At 45.2% G+C, this 21,179-nt stretch overlaps 1 protein-coding gene across 1 annotated transcript in view; it reads right to left on the bottom strand.

Moving 5' to 3' along the window:
* Window positions 1-21,179, bottom strand: part of LOC101319183 (microtubule associated scaffold protein 2) — a 62,079-nt gene that overhangs the window by 23,998 nt on the left and 16,902 nt on the right. The window lies entirely within an intron of this gene.

Raw genomic sequence — 21,179 nt, 5'->3', positions numbered from 1 at the left:
AGCCCCCACGAGTACCACGTCAAGGTGGACGTAAGGACCAAGGCCAGGTCCCCATCCTTCTGCAGAGCTTCACCGTTTGTCAAGTGCTTTCCTCCCTACCACATTTGATCCCCAACACAGACCCTGGATGCTGGGGTGAACCTGGGCCCTGGGGAGCTCCGGCAACCGGCCCAAGGTCCCACTCAGCGTGTGAAGCATGAGCTGCGAAGGCAAATCTGGGTTTTCTGACCACAAGCCGCATGTTTCTGCCGCTAGATCAGGGCTCGCTGAGGGTCCACAGACCATGGACATCACAGATACTGGGTGCTTGTTACAAATGCACGCTCCTAGGCACACCCTGGTGGATCAGAAACCCCAGACAGGAGCCCAGCACGTCAACTCTTCACAAGGGCCACGGTGACTCTTACACCCATCAAGGCGTGAGACCCGGGCACGCCTGGAGGCTGGAGACAAGACGGGAGGCACGGGATTCTCTGCAGGCTGACATGCCGCATGGGACAATCGCAGAGGAAGTGTGCGTGCGGGTCCTTTCAGTGACCGAGACCTCACCAGCAGCATCCTTCCCCACTGGAGGAAGGACGGGTAACCACTCAACGCCCCTTTGCACGGGTGGGTCGCCCTGCTGCAGTTCTGGTTTGCTTCGCGGGGAGGGGCTGCGACAGCACTTAGAGCTCGTGCCTCCCCTGGGCCAGAGCGGACTGCTCTCATTTCAAAGTCTCTTCCTCAACTGCAAACTGCTTCCAAGAAGGAGAAAGCCTTCCCTGACAAGCTAGTCTGTTTAGGTCCCGTGGAGGTGACGATGCCCACGCACGCAGACGTCAAAGTGGACGGACACCTCACTCGCTCCACAAAGACGGGGGCCTCTACGCTCCCTGCTCTGTGCTGCAGTCTGGGGAGGTTTGTCGCTTACTGAAGTTGAGTGAGCAGCATCGGTACTGGTTCAGGATAATCTGCACACTAGGGGTGGCTGTTATGATCAGGACCATTCATCCAAGGTAGTTACATGGCGTTTGAAACACCCTAATCAGAAGTCCCGCCCTAAAGGCACAGCTAATTCAACGGTTTCTTTGCCACACTCGGCTCTCAAAGCCTTTGTTAATTAGCACAAGGGATGTTTAAAGACATTTGTTCCCTGGCGAAATGAGCTGTGGACGGGCTGGATCTTGCCCTGTGCGCACAGCGTGTAAGAGTCTGGCCAGCCCAGCAGCCTAACGCTGTCCCCAAAGGCCTTCTTGGTCCAGGGCTTCACCTGGCCCTGTGTCCTGCGTCCCATCATTGTTTGGAGGATTCTGACACACAACCGTGAAGAGTTGTGAGGATGTGCCAGTGTAATCAGGGTGTACTGAGGGTGGGTGGGGGGCACCCCCATAGAGGACGCACCGTCTGCAGGGAATTTTAAAGCAATAACCACACTGACTTGAAAAGCCCTCTGCTTTTTGCTGTCACCTGTGCCAGCAACTCTAAAGCATGTTGGTGAAAAAATACTCCTCCGAAGTTTTTGGCTGGTCTACATTCTAAGCAATTGCTACAATTACCGTCGAGGTTTTTCAAAGCAATTTTTGTAGTTAAAAAAAAATCACAAACAGAGAAAAGTCGGAAGTACGGTACAAGGACATTATTGTCCAAATGACGTTTTCCCCCTGAACCATTTGAGAATCAGAGGCTGACTGCTGTCTCATCAACCCCGAATTCCTTAGCATATATTCCCTACAAACAAGGACATTCTCCTACGTAACCACAATGCAGTCATCAAAGTCAGGAATCAACACTGATCCAACAGTGCCCTCCAATGCTCAGACCCATTAAAATTTCACCAGTTGTCCTAATAATGTCCTTTCTAGAAAAAGGATCTCGTTCTGAATCACGAGCTGCATTTAACTATCCCCAGTCTCCTTTTGTCTGGGATACTTCCTCGGTCTTCCCTGGATTTTCAGGACCTGGACACTTTTGAAGATGACAGGCCAGTCTTTCCATTTGGCCTCTCTGAGCTTTCCTCATTGTTACATTCAGGTCAGGTAGGCCTGGCAGGAATATCACAGACTTGGCACTATGTGCTTCTCATTTGAATATCAATCGAATCATCTTTAAATTGAAATTTCTTTTTTCTAATTGTTTATAGAGTGAGTCAGGAAAGTTAGGCTTCTGACTGATTATCACAGCGTTATCCTGAAAATGATTTTGTGGTATAGAGGAGGGAGTGTTACAAATGCTGGGTGTCAAATATGCTAGGGATTCCCTTGAACATATATCTTATTGTCACACCTGCTGTGAGTAAATCCTTCCGGTCAGGTATAGGTACCTCAGGACGAATGGCTGGGCGTGCACCGGGCTTCCCACCACAAGTAGTGAAAGGGCGTTTTGCTCGATCGCTAACAAATACAGCAGGAACAGCAGACTCGGGCTGAGGCTTTCTGGTCCCTGGTAGTGAGGTCACGGGAGGCTACAGTCCCCACAGAAAGAAGCTACCAGGAGCTAAAGGTCACAGTGGCTCAGGCCTGGAGGTGGTGGTGAGGAATCACCTGTTCCCAGGAGTCTGAGCCCCGGCTGAAACAGAGCTCCAGCTTTCCCCAAAGACCCTCCAACTTGGGGAAGTTATTAGAATTTCACCAGGGACCCTAGCTAGTGAAAAAGCTATCAGGATCCACAGACTAGGGAAGAGGTGTATATATAAAGACAGGTTTATCCTAGGGTGACTGGGTTTTAACAGAACAAAGACCATGGAACGTCCATTAAAAAACAGTGTTTCATGGATTGAGACAAAGCCAGATTGAGGCCAACGGAGAAGCACTTAGTTACACACACAGACACTCTTCTTCCTATTCGTTTCCATCATGGTTTATCACAGGAGACTGGATATAGTTCCCTGTGCTCTGCCCATCCTATATGTAATGGTTCACATCTACTAACCCCAAACTCCCAGTCCACCCCTCCCCCACCCCGCCAAGGAGCAATTATTTTACCTACATTGGGGGAGGGTGGAGTGTCATCCAAAACACAAGAATGGCGGGGGGCGGGCACAGGGTAATGACGGGTAAGTCCCGGGCAGCGAGCCCCGGGGCGGGTTTCTGGGTGCATGGGGGGCCTCTTTGGAGGGTGCTCTTGTTTCCGTAGAACTAACTTCCTAGCCGTCTTTGCCCCATGCATCCTGCCCCGGTGGATGGGATCAAAATGAAGCAGTGACAACAACATGTTTGTTTGTATTTAAAATAGGTCCACAAAGCGGTGCAGAGATGAAGCATAAACAGCCCAGAAACATGAGAACAGATGGTCGGCACCATCCATGATTCAATACGTGCAGATCGAAGCAGGAGATGTTGTCCGCCTATGAGGCTGATCAAATGAAATATTCTGATAATACAGGGAGGGTATGAGGAAACCGGCCTTCCAGGGACCGATGGGGGGGTATAACTGAGAGCTGCTTCGGGGGGCACAAGTATCTTTCAAAATTTAAAAGCTAGGGATGGGAGCTTGAGAAGGGTGACAGTGAAAGGATTTCTTTTTGGGGTGATGAAAATGTTCTAAAACAGATTATAGTTACAGCTGCATAACTGTGACTATACTAAAAACCACTGAATTGTTTTCAATTCACATTTTAAATGAGTGAATTTTATGGTACGTGAATTATATCTCAATAAAGTTCTTACCAAATATGGAAAGAAAATCTGCAAAATAACATGACAGGAAAAATATCTCAGGGGATAAATTTAGATGTTTTTGTAGAGGAAAAGTTCACGTTTGAATTTTGAGATTCTGTGTAACAATGATGACGATGTTTGTTGACAAAATAAAAATTCCACCACGACACTGTTTTATACGCGCGCACACACGCACACACGGATATCTGTGGAGCCTAAGGGAACCTGAGAACCACTCTTACTGTTTCTTAACTAGAAATAGCACATAAGACTCAAATGAAGATCATAAAAAATGCTCATCATGTATTTTTCTTTAACAAGTACTATTTTGTATGGGAAAAATGTATTTGTCATATACTAATATCAGTATCTTTAGGAAATCAGAACAGTAAGTTGACTATATAGATCGCATAGATGGAATAAAACAAAAAGGTAAAGAAACGAATAATAACAAATCAGTTACATTGGAGGAAAAATTAAATGACACCTATCTTTTAACCTAACAATTTCCCAAGGGCACAAAAAATTTGGTCAAGGATGACTACTACAGCACGATTTGCGTTCAGGAAATAGTGGGGGGCTAGTTAAATAAATGATGATAAATCCACTATTCACACAGGACAAATCCTACGTGCCATGGGATACGGGTAACCAGTAAAAAAAAATAAGGTGAATCTTTTCATGTTATCGTGGAATGATCTGTAATACACCGTTAAACAAAAAAGGCCAGATGCAGAAAGAGTATGACCGTGTACTTCTACTTGGAATGGAAATGCATCTGTATTTCTGACCCTCCCTTAGAGGCTGTGCGTTTCAGTTACAGGGATCACTGCCCAACAAAACACCTGCAACAGTATGTATTTGAGAAAATCCTATTATGTGTTTTCATATCTTATGAGTTAAAACATTTTTAAAAATTACTACCATGACTAAGGAGAAGACTAGGTTTTAAAAGGTTATGTAGCCTGTGGTCAGAAAGGACAGGACTTTTCCATCTAACGTGCGATTTTATTTGTGTTCGTGGCAGGATGATTCATGGGCCTGGCACTCTTTGGAGGGGTCAGAAATGACTGATTTTCATCCGACAGCTGTCCCTGAACTGTACTGTTGCCTTCAATAAATCATGAGCATGGCAGGCCTCAGTTTTGCTGTCTATGAAGTGGCAACGTAATCACTTTCCCACATATAGCACCAACCCCCCAAATTCCCAATCACTATTATATATGAGAGGTGACACTTCTATTCTTGAAATGACCCCATGTCATAAGCCCCAGGCCTGCAGAAGATACTGGATAAGAAGCGCAGCTGAGGCACCAGGGAAAGAGCTCCAGTAACAGAGTCCCTAAAGAAATAAACATCCTCTTGCCTCTGGTAAATCTTGAAAAATGTATCTATTGGGGCAGATAGGGATTAACGCAGGCTAATTTAATGGGTAACATCTGGAGTCTTGCTTTCATTATTTCTATTCATGAGAAAACATTTGGTACTTTATAGTGTGAGAGGCAAACACCACAGTAATAAATCCCTAGAAACTAAGAAGCTGAGAAAATAGTTTCTAAAAGAACAGGATTATGACAGGCCAGGAGTGTTATGACATTTCTAATTCTTAAGCATGAGTTTGAAAAGCAAAAACAAGATTATCAGAGTCTGTTGTACAGTTTTAAATCATGGAACATATAGATGTATGTATGCATGAATATATAGTGTGTGTACCCAGTACATACATATATACCACAGTTCATACATCAAATGAGAGAGAAAAAAACCCAGTGAGTAAGATCATTTTTCTTTAAACAATTGCCCCAAATGTCCCGTGAATAATTACAACTTGTTATTGGTTTACCAAAGAGGCAGCAAACGTTAGTAATTACAGCACTAGACTTAAACTGGAGAAAATTATCTGGCTCTAACTCACGATAAAGCATCAGGGATGATACTATACTGCCTTTTATGTCACAGGAAGTGCTTTAGATATAACGATCATAAAATAAGCCATCTAAATATGAAGAAATGATACTGTATATAAATACGTGGTACTATTGTAACAGTCACTGTTATGGGCTCAACTGGGTGCCCCCAGAATTTATATGTTGAAGTCCTAACCGCCAGTACCTCGGAATGTGACCATGTTTGGAGACAGGATTTTTACAGAGGTCATTAAGTTAAAATGAGGTCACTGGGTCAGCCCTAATCCAATATGACTGGAGTCTACAGGACAAAGACACCTGTAGAGGGAAGGCAAGGTAGCCATCTATAAGCCAAGAGGAGAAGCCTCAGAAGAAACTAACCCTGCTGGCATCTTGATCTCAATTTCCAGCCTCCAGAACTATGAGAAAATTAATTTCTGTTGTTTAAGTCCCCCAGCCTGCGGTACTTTGTACGGTAGCCCTAGTAAAATAACAGTATCGTTACTTAGTGACAGGACATCTCACAGTAGATAAAAGATTAAGTTGTTTCTTTGAGAGATGGGGAGTAATTGAAAAGACAAAATAACTTTCAAGGAAAAAATGTAATTTAAAAATTACCCGCAACTCACTACACAAAGAAAATGAAATTTTCCCTTTGTGTTGTCCCTTCATAGCTGTTGCAGTGGTATGACTTCTGAATATTCTGTTAGGAAGTTTCCATGTCTTCCTAGTTAATATTTTTACGGCTACCTTGTACTTTCATGTGGACGCACCGTAATTTACATGTCCTTATTGTCGGACATTTGTCTTGTGTCACTCATATACTGTTCTGCTTTGTTCATCAGGGCACATTTCTAGGAGTAGAGTTACGTGGGGTTAAAGACTGTGAGCGTCTTTGTGAAGCTTTTTTGGGGTTTTTTTTTTTTTTTTTTTTGATGGCAGTGATCCTGTAACAAATCAGTGCCCACCAGGGGGAGCTATAATGCCTGGGAAAGCCCTCTGGTGGCGAAGGTCTCTGGCCACACTTGTCAAATCACAATGACCCACAGGAGGCCGCAGGCTCAGTCCATGAAACGCGCTGCCTGAGATCCTGGCCACACTGCCCTCTACTGCCCCGCTCTCTCTTTCTCTTTCTTTAGGACCTTCTTTTTGATGAAAATGTCAACAAGAGAGAAAAGGAGGGGCTGAGATGGAGGAAAGGTTCAGAGACTAGGAGTAGAAATGGGAGTGAAAGAGCCAGGCGGAGAGTCCTGGGTCTCCTGGCATCTTTGCAGGTCCGTGCGGTATCCCCAGGGCCCGGTCAGAGAGGCAGGTGGAACATCAGTAGACAGTAATTGAATTTACTGAGCACCTGCTACGGGCCACGCCCAGTTCCATGGTTAATCAGACACGCTGTCAGGTGGGCAAAGACAGACGCGGGCAAAAATTTTAAACGGCAAAAAGTTAGATCGTGAAAACCTGAGACAACTGTAGTGAAGGACGTTAAATGAGAGCAACGCTAGGGAAGGGCTAGGGCCGGGGTCAGATTCCGGCGGCCGGTGGATGAAGGAGGTGCCGTAGAAAACACCACCCAGGTGGATGTGAACGACGGGGAAGGGGCGGCGTCCAGAGAGCTAGAGGTAGGGGTTTCGAGGCGCAGGAACCGCCACAGCAAAGGTCCGGAGGTGGGAACACTCGGCTCACTTAAGGAACAGGAAGACAACACGGGGCTCGAGGACCCGTGATGGAGCCAGTGGGGGGAGGTGAAGATGGAGAGAGGCGGGGTCAGATCACGCGGGGGCCCGTGGTCCCCGGAGAGGAGTGGGGATTGTAGTCCTCTAACTGGAAGACCGCCCTCCTCCGCCCCCGCCAGTCTTAAACTGGGGAAAACAAGAGCTCATGAAGCTTTTACAAGAGCCCCCTGGTGGTTGCATGGAGAATTGCCCGACAGAGGCAAGGAAAGCCGCGCGGAGGACATATCTGGGGTCCAGGCGGATATAACGGTGCCCGGGACTGGGGATGCAGACTGGTGAGGGCTGGATGGGTGTGCGAGGCATTTGGGAGGCAAAGCCACCTTCATCTGCTCCTGGATTGGACGAGGGAGGTGAGGGAAAGCCAGGAATCGGCATCGAGGATGACTCAGGCTATTGGTCTGAGCGACTGGGGACGGTGGTGCCGTTTAAGGAGAGGCAAACATCAGAGGAGGAGTCGAACCGGGGAGAAAGGCACACATTAGGCACCAAATAAATCTCTACTGAACTAATAGCCGGATTCATGTACATATAAGGGCCCATGGTTCACAAACGTTATGGTGGAATTCACCTCTGGTTCGCGGTACTCAAGAAGGGCCCTTCTGGATGCTGTCAATTAGTATGAAAAATGTGAAATTCAGGACTGCTGAATTTTGACAAGCCTTGCGACACTTCAATCATTAACGATAATATTTCATTTCGCGTGGGCATATGCTGTGGCCTATTTTATAAGTGTTGAAGTCTTAAAAGCATGAGACCTCAGGATAAACTCTCATTATTAAATCTCCCCCAGTGAGGCGGGCACAGGTTGACAGATGTGCTTCCCTACCTGAGGGTGTGTAAATGGTTCGGGGGAGAACACGAGAGGCATGGGATGCAGTAAGATGAAGGGCACTTTCTAGCTGCTAGGCGTTTCCAATGCTATGGAACAAATACGGAAAGGTTTCTCATCAAGGTGGCTTTTTAGAGTGCATTAACATTTACCTGGGGGTCAAATTTTGGGAACACGGCCTCCAAACTGGATGACTATATATATAGGAGCCTCAAGATCCCCAAATATGTGTCCTGAAGTGCCCACTTACACCCCACCCCTTTACAACTTAAACTTCCACACAGTAAGAAACCCTTCCTGCACACTGAATCCGGACTGTCAGAGTTTCCAACAGATTTAGAAGGGGTGGGGAGGGGTTGGGGAGTGAGAGCCCAGGACAGAAGTGGTCAGATGACACCCGGAAGGGACAGGAGACAAAGGCAAGACTCAGTAAGGCCGGGGAGGTAGAAGGAGCCCTGGTCTCCAGGCCAGCCTCTGTCCCAGGCTCTGCGGACACGAGCTGTGGGAATTTTGGCAACTCACTCAACCTCTCTGGGTCTCCACATCCTTATCCGTAAAATGAGGAGGTCAGGCACTGTTACAGGCTGAAGTGTATTCGCCTTAAAGTCACATGTTGAAGCCCCCATCCCCAGGACCTCAGAGTACAACCCTATTTGGAGATGGGGTCTTTGAAGGGGTGATTAAGTTAGAATGAGGCCATTACAGTGGGGCCCTAGTCCAACATGACTGGTGTCCGTACAAGAAGAAAAGCCACCAGGGATGTCTCAGAGGCCAGGTGAGGACACAGGCGGAAGAGGTCCTCCCAAAGGCCAAGGACAGAGGCCGCAGCAGAAACCAGCCAGCCCCTGATCTGGACTTCAGCCTCCAGAACTGTGGGAAAACAAATGTCTGCTGTTTAAGCCACCCAACGTATGGTATTTTGTTATAGCAGCCCGAGCGGATGAAGATAGGCACCTTTAGTGTTAAGCCCCCTTCTGCCCTGGCATGCTAGAATTCTATGGATATTGGAATGGTGACCAAGGGTCATCAAGAAGAGTTTATATTTGCCCACTGTCCTCTCTTGAAGAAGACAGGGAAGGGTATACCATTTTCATGATGATCTCCCTCCAAAATGGAGCCCTAAAGAGAGAAGCTTCATCTGCAGAGAAAATGTGCTTTGCAGAATGACTCAGTGCCCAGCGACAGGAGACATTAGTAGCAATATCGACGACTGACGTTTCTGTGTCTTCATTTATGAAGCTCTTTAACACACAATATTAACTTGTTTAAATCTTTGCAACACATTTCAAAGCTGGGGGAAGCCAGCATTTTTGCTCTGATTTTATAGAAGAGAAAATGGAGGCTCAGAGGGGTTAAATCACTTGTCCAAGCTGACACAGCGAGAACTCGGGAGGTGGAAGTCCCTCCAGGTGCTCTGAATCTCAGCAGTGCTCTTTCGAATAGTAATAGTAATACTGCTCTTATGTTTTGGGAGAATGGAAACAAAGAAATATAAGGAAATCCCAATTAGTTTAAGGTGCTTTTCGAGTCATAAATTACTTTGTGCCATTTTTATGTGTTCCTTAAGATAAAGGATGAGCCTTTCAACAAATGGATAATGACCGATCCTGTGTGTGAATGTAACTGCAATGCTTAGAAGTAACCTTCTTGGTCTGAGAGGAGAAAAATGCAAGTATGGGGGCAAAGGAGGAAAGAGGAAATGGATGTAAGAGGATGGTTATAATGATGAGTTTTGAAAAGAGAAACCAATGCCATCTACATAAGAACTAATAACACCACTGCCCATAAACAGGAAGCGGCTTTCTGGGGAGATGATTCTGCACAGAGTCTGCTCTTTCCTCTCCTCCAGGTTAATTTGGGCTGCAAAGCCGGTGCCGGCTCATCTAACACACCATGGGAGCCGCTCTGACGGCTGGCTTTGAACAGGCCAGATAGTGGGTCCAGTGAGCATTTACTGCTTTTAATATTTTTAATATTTTTTTGTCCTGTCCAAAATGGTATTGAAAAATGACCCTTTAATTTTACCTCAAATTAATATTTGTTACATAAATTGAACAGTGAACATTATCTCTAGGTTGGACATCCTTTTTAGAAGGCGCTTTCAATAAGTTCCTGAAAAATGTTTAAACAGAGGCTTCAGTTGAGATTTTGGACCCCTTCTCACTGGCTAGAACCCACCCTACAGGGTTCTAACCAGTGAACTCCTGTGACCCTGTCCCTTCCTTAGCTTCCTAGCTGGCGGGGATTCCACGGCGTGTTGCTGACCTCCACCCTCTATCCCAGTTTGGGGGCCCCATTCCCCTTATTTGCTTTTGGAGGGGATGGAGACCAAGGGGCTGCTAGATAATACATTTCAGTCCATTTGATGGTGGTGAGTTTAAATACTGTCATTCCCTCCTTTAGGATGTCAAATGCATGGCCTGGATATTCCGTGTTCTCCATGGGATTTGGGACATTTTCTCGGAGGTTTTCCCAGACTTATGACTCTTTACTTGTTGTTCGAGGGTTTATCGATGAAGGGTTGATGTTTGAAATCTACAGAATCTAGTTTTTAAAGAGGTGTGCATTTCCCCATGAACTCTTCCCATCCTTTTGCTATACTACTTCCAAATACATCAAGTCGACTCCAAGGAACAAAATGGACCACCTCGAATTATTTCTACCCACCAGTTTTAAGCATAGACACAGAACAAGTTAAATTTCTAGGCAATTAATGATAGCTCAAGAGTATGTTTATGATGAGCATTAATACTTGTCTATTACTCTAGCTAGACCCCGTGCAGCCTTCCTCTATGGACGCCCATCTCAGCACAATGCCAGGCCCGGGCAGATTTCCATAAATACATGCTGGCTTGAAGAGTACCAGGGGATCACTTCCCTCAGAGGAGACAGTGGCCTGGGCAAGCCACACCCCTTTTGAGTTACCCAGGGCCTTCTCCAGTTGCAGCGAGCAGGGGCTACTGTTCGTTGCGGTGTGCAGGCTTCTCATTGCGGTGGCTTCTCTTGCTGCAGAGCACGGGCTCTAGAGCACGGGCTCAGTAGCTGTGGCACATGGGCTTAGTTGCTCCGCAGCATGTGGGATCTGCCTGGACCAGGGCTCGAACCCGTGTCCCTTGCACTGGCAGGCAGATTCTTAACCACTGCGCCACCAGGGAAGCCCATGGCTGTTTCTTTATGCTGCGCCACCCTAGCATTCATGAAGGGTGGGAAATATTCTTACTGTAATATTTCAGTGATTCTATGTACCCCCCCCAAAAACAATAAACAGCTAATAATAGAGGCCAGGCACGATGCTGAGCCTGGCACTTACTCTGAATTATCCCATTTCAACCTCACACTAGAAGCTGGGAGGTAAGTCCTAGTGCAACCCCCATTTCACAGATGAGGAAACTGAGGCTAAGAGGGCTTAATCTCCTGCACAGGAGCATTGACTAAGACCAAGTCTGCTGGACCCTGCAGCCCATGCTCCTGCCACAGCACTTGAAGGAAGGAGGGCTTTAACTCAGCACTGTGTAAAGACAATAACAGGACTGACCAAGAATGACTGAACCTCTTCTGAAATAACCGAGGATTTTACTTAACTGAAATACGTTATAACCTTTCTTAAAAGCTATAACATGGACCTCTGATATGGTCGGCAGATGTCCCCTACTGGGGATACCCACAGTCTTACTCAGGCCAGTCTAGACTGCCACCCCCCACCAGCACAGCCGGGATCCTGCTGGTCCAGAGCCTAGCCCAACCTCTCCATATTCATGCCTGTGTGTGCGGTGACTCTCCCTCTCTTACAGGGTCTCACCTCCATCTAACAGCTGCCTCCCACCCCAGCCTGTCATGTACAGTAAGCACTGCCCGACTGGTTCCTTATTTATTGCTGGAGATTGTAAGCTCTTTGTGTCTCCATCACCCAGGAGCCTTTTGTACACCTGAAACTAACAACACTGTAAATCAACTATGCTTCAACGCTTTAAAAAGCCAAAAAAAAAAAAGAAGAATAGAGAGGCAGACATGAAAACAGCACCAAACAAAAACGCTGTCTCAGAGTAGGTCTGGGAGGCATGTTAGACGCTCTAGCTAGAGGCAAGTGCTGTTTTTGTCACAAGCATTTCTGGTTACTGATGGTTTTTAATCGGGGAAGTGACAGGGGATGGACGCTAGGGGCAGGAAGGAAAGGAAGGGAATGAGTGAGAAGGCGTTTGCAAAAGGAGAGATGAGGTCACTACAGGAACGAAAAGGAGAGGACAGAAGTAGGACGGACCTCCGAGCTAGAATCAACAGAACCTGGGACTTCCTGGACATCAAGCATGAAGCAGACGCAGAGGCAGAGTCGGCGATGCCCCCCATTTCCTGTACCAGTTTCCTCTGCAAACTGTGGTGTCAGTAACTGAGCTTCAAACTGTGGTTGAGCCTACCTGTCCCCCATCTCCCTTTCTTTCTTTTATTCAAAATACTCTCTAAGTGTTAGCAGAAACGGATGCCCTGCTGGACACGCCATCTTCCAGCCTCCCTTGCAGCTCCATGGGGCCACACGACTGTCCTTGGGTCAAGGGATGTGAAGAAGTGATGTGGCAACTTCTAGACCAGATTCTTACGAGGGAGCTGCTTGCCCTCGACTTTCCCTCCTTCTCCTTCCCTCAGGCTGAAACCTGGGGCTTCTTGTCTGCGGATAATTACACGAGAGAAAAATACCCCTCTTTCTTATTTATTCCATTGAATCTGGGTGCCTTTTTGTTACAGCAGCTTAGCTTGTACCTGAAATAAATCAGGACTGTAACAGGAGAAGTGGCGATTTGGTTCTGCTTTCAAGTGGGGAGCGTGGGGTAGGTGGAGACGAAATTAATTGCTCCTGAAGAGCTGTACTGCCTGTGGTTCACCAAGAGGTGACCTCAGGAGAGACCAGGACTGGAGCCATGGTCTCGGGAGGGCACTGCTTAGGGGGTAGTTGAAGCCACGGGGGTAGATGAGATCACCAGGGAGACCACGGAGAGCGAGGAAAGGGGGCTTAGGACAGCATCAGGGGCAAAAAGGGATTTTTAAGGAGAGAGCCACTAACTTTATTTCATGCTATAATCATTCACTGCCATGTCTGCTTTTCCAACTAGTTACAAACTCTTTGAGTTCTTGGATTATAGCTTACTGATCTCGGGACAAAACACTGAGAACACGTTTATGCAAAACAGGCATTCAAATTGATCTTAAGAACGACACTTAAAATGCTTCATATTTCAGGAATAGGTTTGCTTTCTATTCTTGATATTCGAGGCTGTAGACTGAGGCCATCCTGAGTCAGTCTTTAAGTGCTGGGAATCAGAAGACAGATCATGAGCACGAAGAGGGTGGGCCAGGTGGGAGTGCGGCAGCCTTGAGAGCACCTGTGTGCCCAGGTGAAGGGGGCGTCTGCCGTTCAGCAAAAAGACAAACCGCGCAGGAAAAAGTGGGCGACAGACGGCTCATGGAAGATATCCAATAGCTAATTAGCACATAAAAGTGCTCAACTTCCTTAGTGGTCAGGGAAATGCAAATTAAAACCACGATGAGATACTGTTCACACCTGCTCTAACGGCGAAAACAACAACATAACTGACAACACCGAATGTTGGCAAGCATGTGGAGAGACTGGAACCCTCAAACACTCTGGGGGACGGCGCAAGAATGGAACAGCCATTTCCAGAACTGGAAGCTTCTCCTAACGTGAAACTCACATCTGTCCTATGAGCCAGTCATTTCTCGTGTAGGAATTTAACTGAGAGAAATGAAAAGCATCTCTGTCCACAAGAAGACCTGTGCGAGGATATTCATAACAGCCTTATTTATAACAGCAAAATGTGGACACAACCCAAATGTCCATTAGCGGAAGAGTGGATAATTCATGTTGGCATATGCATGCCAATGGAACGCGACTCAATGAAAAGGAACAAACTACTGATATGCTCAGCGACGTGGATGAATCTCTCATGCAGGGCAAAAGCACCCAGACACCCAGACGCAAAGGACCATACACTGTCTGATCCCATTTGTAGGAAATCCAAGACCAGGCAAAACTAATCTATGGTGACAGAAATACGGAAGTGGTGCCTTCAGAGGTAGGGAGGGGGTGGAATTGACTGGAGAAAGAGGCCTGGGGGAACTTTCGGGAGTGATGTAAACATCTTAGGTCTTGTCTTGGGTGGTGATTATATGGATGTATTCACAGACAAAGATCATCAAGCTGAACACTTAAAACAAAATGAATAATCAGGGCTTCCCTGGTGGCGCAGTGGTTGAGAGTCCGCCTGCCGGTGCAGGGGATGCAGGTTCGGGCCCCGGTCCGGGAAGATCCCACATGCCGCGGAGCGGCTGGGCCCGTGAGCCATGGCCGCTGGGCCTGCGCATCCAGAGCCTGTGCTCCGCAAGGGGAGAGGCCACAACAGTGAGAGGCCCGCGTACCGCAAAAAAAAAAAAAAAAAGAATAATCACCTTAAAACAAAATGAGTAATCTTTTATATTTATCCACACATTTACCATTTTGACAATCTTATTTCTTTCCTATAATTCCAAGTTTCTATCATTTTTAAAAGATGTTTTCTCTGGATACTGACTTCTGCTTTTGTTTTTTTTATTATTCTTCAAGCAGTTCAAACATGTCATTCCACTGCCTCGGTCTGTTTCTGGCGAGGTTAACTGTCACTCACAGCCCTGTCCTCTGTAGGTGATGTGTGTCTTCAGCTAGGCTGTCTTTGATGTGATGTGTGTATTTGCATTTATCCTGTTTGGGGTTCACTGCTTCTTGGGTCTGCAGGTTGCTCTTTTAAAAAACCAAATTTGGGATGTCTTTGCACATCATTTTTTCCAAAAAGATTTCCCCCAATCACTCGCTCTTCTCCTTCTGACAAGCCAATTACGCATCTCTTACACTGCCACAGGTCCCTGACACTCTGTTCATTTTCTTTTAATCTTTTTTTTCTCTCTGTTCTTTAGATTGGATAGTATCAGTTGATTGTCTCCAATTCACCGACCCCTTTTCCTGCGGTCTCCAACCTGCTGTAAAGCCCAGCCAGTGAGTCTTTCATTTCAGAGATTCGACTCTTGGGCGCTAACATTTCCGTTTGGTTCTCTTGTAGTTTCTGTTCCTCTGTTGTGCTTCCCCACCTGGTTACTCACTACATTCCTCTTTTTCTGGAAGTGCTGGAACATGTTTAGGACAGTTTTTAAAAATTTCACATCTGCTAGTTCCGACATCTGGGTTATTTCAACACGCATGGCTACTGACTACTTTTCCCCTTGATTATGGGCCCTGCTTTTTGTAGGTCTAAGTTTTAAAAATAAGTGTTCAACATCATGGATGGTATACTGCAGGAAGCGTGTACTACTTTGTCTGTGTATTACTTTGCAGGCAGGTAAATTACTGGATGCCTTTGACTCCACCACACTTGGTTTTAGTCTTTGTTAGGGTGGGTCCACTTGAGTTTCCTAGAGAGACCCTTACTCTCGGTCATGGTCCTTACTCCTAAAGCCTGGCCTTTCTCAGGTCTTGTCTCGAGGTGCTCAGTGAGGTCTCTCCACCCTGGCTGGGCTGGAATCCAACGTCTCCCAGCACGATGCAGCCTCTGTTGCCCTCACCCATGTCCGTCCTGCAGCAGCTGCCCTCTGCCAGGTCTCCCCGGACATGTGATGCCCATGCTTCATCTAAGACCACCCGGGAACCCCCCGTGCAAACTCCTGGGGCCTCCTCTGCATAGGTTACTGCTCTCCACTGCTCGGCCCCATGATTTCTTTTTTTAAAAAATTTTTTGGCCACATGGCATGTGGTATCTTAGTTCCCCGACCAGGGATTGAACCGGCGCCCCCTGCACTGGAAGCACGGAATCTTAACCACTGGACCGCCAGGGAAGTCCCAATGGCCTCACGATTTTTAGCTGCTTTAATCACCTGGATCTCTGGTAACTGCTTCTTCAGCTCAGCAACATGGCGGTCACTGCTGGAGCACCTCTCTGTGCTGTGGTCTGGTAAGTGACTCCAGGCAGAAAGCTGGGGCCAACGGGGGACTCAGTGTGATCCCTTTTCTTCAAGGATCACGGGCCTGGGGTGTCTATTGCTTGGAAACAGCTGTCTTATATATTTTGTGTCTTATAGCTGTGTACAGTGGGATGTTAAGTCCAGTACTAGTTACTCTATAATAGCTGGAAGCAGGGCAGGCATGGGTACTTGGTAGAAGCTCCCAGGTGATCCTAATAGGCTTCCATCTCCTCCCATAGGGATCCCTGGCTAAGAACTGAGGTCCCAGGAACAAAAGAGGTATGCAGATGGCTGCCCAAGGCTATCTCAGTGAGATGCCATTATTATAATAGCACATGATTGATTCTGGTCCACTAAAGTGTCCTCTGATTACAATTTTAGCTTTCTAGGTAGATGTGCCTATAAGGAGACATATCATTACTTATTGTAAATTAATAAATTGGGATTTTCGTTTTCTATATCAGGCTCTAGTAAACTTACTTAAAAGGCGTTTCCTTGAAAGTCAGAGCCATTCCTGGTGCACTAACGATGCCCACACTTAGGTGCCAGTCTGGTCTGTCCATCTGGAACCATCACTCTGATTAGCTAAATTCTGACCAAATTCTTCAGCACTAGCTTTTCCTTTTTTTTTAAGAAAATAGCTGTGTTAAGGGGCCCTGAGATCAGAATCAGATTCATCATCACCAAAACCTAGTAAGCCTTTACACGGTTCCTTGCAATGCAGAGTTGGTCTAGTTCTCATCTTCACCAGAATTAACCTCCTGAAGACCTGACATTTGGCTGAAAAACTGCAATTTTAATCAAAAAGACTGATCTGAACATAACATAAGCATATACTGCAATTTATATATTACTTGATTCAAATTAACTGCCAAATTAAGGAAACAGATTGCCAGTACTCTTGAAGCTGGACCTGGTATCTGTGGTTACCTGAATGAGTGAGAGTAATTTCATAATGGCATTAGACAAGAAAAACCAAAGGTCTAAAAAATCTATGAAGAGCGATTCATTGGAGTCTAACATCCCAAACACTGCCCTGCTTTGTATGCAAGTAGTTTAAAGAGTTTCACAGATAAATTCATTTGCCCTATTCCTCTGGTTTAGGGGTCACCCCATGAAAAACCAGTCTTTACTATTTTTCCCATCTCCCAAAGGAGAAATTGAGTCAATGACATCATTAACGCTGTTGATATAATTGCTCAAGCGTAGAAGAACCACTTCTTCAATGACTCCTCCATTGCCTTTAAGCTCAGCTGTTTTACCCCTAAAAGCCCTTCCTGGACCCCTGACTGGGTTACAAACCATCCTCTGAACTCCCAGATCTCCAGCACCTTACTCAGTACCTTGGGTTTTAAGTACCTGCTTCTGCATCTGCCTCCCCAGTGCCCAGGTGTCCCCCGAAGTCAGCGACCATGTCGCATCCATCTTCCACTCCTGGTACACTAACAGGTGCATCTCCTGGGTTCAGTCAAGTTTATACAATGAAGCAATGAATGGTTCCCATTTAATGCGCTAAGCCCTGGGATGGGGCTCAAGATACAAAGAAAAATAAGAGGGATCCAAGTGCACGGGAAACTCACAAGTGGGCGGTGATTACATTTGCATAATTTGTATGTGATTGTCATTTAAAGCACTGTGTTTTGCAAGATGCTCTTCAGCAATTTTCAGGTTGAATCTATATAGCAGGTCACGTCTTTTTCTGCTTTTTCTTATCTTCCCCAAGACACCAACTGAAATCTTACAACACAAAGGCAGCATGCTATGGTCACGCTGGAACAAGATAAGGACCCAGCTCCATTATCCTTAGTAGCTACGTGATTTGGGGTTTGCTTTCATTCTCTATAGCCACAATTTAGTCACCTTTACAACGGTGGTGGTATTATCTACCTTACCTGTCTGTCTCCTAGGGTTGTTGTCAGGATTAAATGAAATAATATGTGAAAGAGCTTTGTAAACCATACACCACTGTAGATATTGGATTTATTATGAAGTCACAATTGTATGGAAGCTGCTGACTCCAAGTTTCAAGACACTGCTTGTCCGCAGGGTAGTTTACGGGCAGCCCTTGGTATCCTTATTTTTTTCGGTCAATTCAGGTTAAGGATTAAACCCCCAGATTTAAAAATATTAACATTATTCATAAAGGAGTAAATATTTCAGAGCATCACAAAACAGACATCTCCATATAAAATAACTAAAAGGTGCTATACCTATAGACTTCAAAGAATTTTATAAATATCAAAAAATGTGTTGCTGCCAGTTAGAATAAATCATTGTCTCAAAGAAAGTAGCAGCTCTGTGGAACTGTAGCTGATGATGTACTTTCCATGGCAACCAAACCCAGTCTCTGGTACATCTAAGGGAGTTTGTGGTTTTGATATTACTGTGCATGGGTAAGCACCTGTTTGAGATAGAAACTAAAATGACTTTTAAAAATTACATTTACTGGGATAAAATCTAATCATGGCAGTTGACATCACTGGCTTGAATTTTTCCCAGCTCAGAACATCATTTTCCTATAGGAGGGACAGGTAACTCCCAGACCTCGTCACGCTGAGTGGTCCATCTTGCAAAGAAAGCAGTATATTTGAATCTCTACTGTCACACTCAAATATTTGACAGCAGACCAAACCTTCTAGATCAAATCTTCTAAATAACACTATTTGCACCCCACCATAGAACCTAGGACAGTGATAGTTAAATAGTAAATATGTATTTGGGTCCCCCCTGCCAAAGCTGTTGAGAAGATTGAGAAGATTCAACTCTGCTGATCAGAGAGAATTTCGTATTCCAGAGATGTTGTGTTTATTTTTTCATTCAATTCAACATAAATTTCTAATTTACTTTCTGGTTTTCTCTTTGACCCATGTGTTAGTTGTGTGCTGTTTAATTTCCAAGTGTTTGGAGTTTTCCAGGTATTTCTGTGCTACTGCTGTATAGTCAGATTCTGTTAGAGTCCAAAGCAGTCTGTATGGTTCAATTCTTTTATATTTGTTGAGGTTCGTTTTATGGCTCAGCATACGGTCCATGTAGGTCAATGTTCCACGTGTATTTGGAAAGGATGTACATTCTGCTTGTTGGATGCAATCTTCTATGAATGTCAGTTAGGTCCTATTGGTTGATACTGTTGTTTGGGTCTTTTAAATCCAACTGATTTTCTGCCTGTTCGTTCTCTCAGTACTGAAAGAGGAGGGCTGAAGTCTCCAACTGTAATAGTGGAATTGTCTATTTCTCCTTTCAGTTCCACAAGTTTTCGCTTCATGTGACTTGAAGCTCTATTTTTAGGCGCACAGATATTTAGTACCGTTATGTCTTTTTGGTGAACTGACTCCTTGATCATTATGTAATGGCCATCTTCATCCTTAGTAACACTCCTGGTCTGAAGTTTACTCTGTGATATTAACACAGACACTTCAATTTTCTTTGGATTGGTGGTAGCATAGTATATCTTTTTTCTATCCTTTTACTTTTAAATATCTATATCTTTATATATGAAGTGGATTTCTCTTCGGCAGCCCATAGCTGCATCTTGCTTTTTTATCCAATCTGGCAAACTGTCTTTTAATTGGTGTGCTTCGAAGAGATATTTTTATAAATCAGAAAATGTACATTATTTTTGTGATCCCAAGATTAGTTATTTTTTCTGAGGTGTCCTCTTGGGTTTTGCATTTTAACTCATCTTTTTTAAAGCTGTGAGGGGAAGGAATACAACGGAATCTAATCTGAAACTTAAGGGAATTAGCATATACTGTGCCCTCAACTTTCTGCCAAACATCCTGCTAGATCCTTTGCTCTCATTCAGCTCGTGCGACAGGACTATTCCCTCCATCTTACTGACGGAGGCAAGTGAGGCTCCACAGCACAGCTCTCCCCTTCCTCCACAGTAACAAAATATCTGGGCAAGGTCACCAAGAAAAAAGAGCACATTTCCCAGTCCCCTTGTGACTAGGTTTGCCCTGTGACTTAGGTCTGGCCAAGGAGATATAAGTTCCGGGAAACTTTTCCCCAAGAGGAGCTGACTCACTGTTTCTGCTTCTTCGTTCGTTCCCTCCTCCATCCTACTACTGGACTAGAGATATGATGACCACGTGGCACCCAGTGCTGACCACTGCCACCCGGGACCACAAGGAGAAGCACCACTGTCTTGGGGATGGGTGAACGCTGAGCTGTTGGAAGCCTGGACCCCCTGTGGACTCTGTGGAACAGAACCACACCTGCTTCTGGGTGCTTACCTCCTGACTTTTATATAAGGGAGGAATAAACATCTAGCTTGATTAAGCTACCATTGCTTAGGGAATTTGTTATTTGTTCCTGAATCCGATCCTAATGGCTATAGCTTAGGGATGAATTAACTGTTACATAATTTAATCTACGTTTGGACAGATACTAGCATCTATCATGGTTTTGGGTGGGAGTCATAGAGAACTGGGATACAAAACTATTTTGTTTACCTGATTTTTCAATCTATTAAATTAAAAGTTACCAAAAAAAGGTGGTGGGGGAGCTGGGGATGCCGTGGTAAAGTTACACATGATGTGTAAAGTCACGCACCGTGTGTAAAGTCACGCACCATGTGTAAAGTTACTCACGATGGGTAAAGTTACATACGATGTGTAGAAGAATTCTAGACTTGGGTTAAGACCTGACTCTGTCCCATCCCAGCTGTGTGCTCTTATGGAAGTCACTTAACCTTTCTGAGCCTCAATTTCCTATAAAAGACACCAGCACCTACTTCACAGAGCTGTCTGAATGAAGAAATAAAACATACCATATGACAGAGCTTGGTAAGTGCTAAGTGCTTTGTAAATACAAGGGATTATGATCATAAATTGGAAGACACATTTTAGGCATAAACCCTGGAAGGTGAAATCATCTCACAGATACACTTACAGTGGTGTGTGTAAACATATTTAGGTTGCTAGTTATAAATGAGAATAAGTTGAAAAGTTCATTCTATTTAGTAACTTAAGAACGTAATAACAAGTCAGTGTTTACTGTCATAAACTGAGATTTCTATCATACCTTTATATCAGGCTCTCAGAGGTCTTTAGTATGACTTTATTTCATATTATAGAAAACA

Source organism: Tursiops truncatus, chromosome 18, assembly GCF_011762595.2.
Source record: "Tursiops truncatus isolate mTurTru1 chromosome 18, mTurTru1.mat.Y, whole genome shotgun sequence".
NCBI classification, from domain to species: domain Eukaryota; kingdom Metazoa; phylum Chordata; class Mammalia; order Artiodactyla; family Delphinidae; genus Tursiops; species Tursiops truncatus.
Note: the sequence above shows the minus strand (reverse complement) of the source record. Positions and strands in the feature narration are given on the sequence as shown.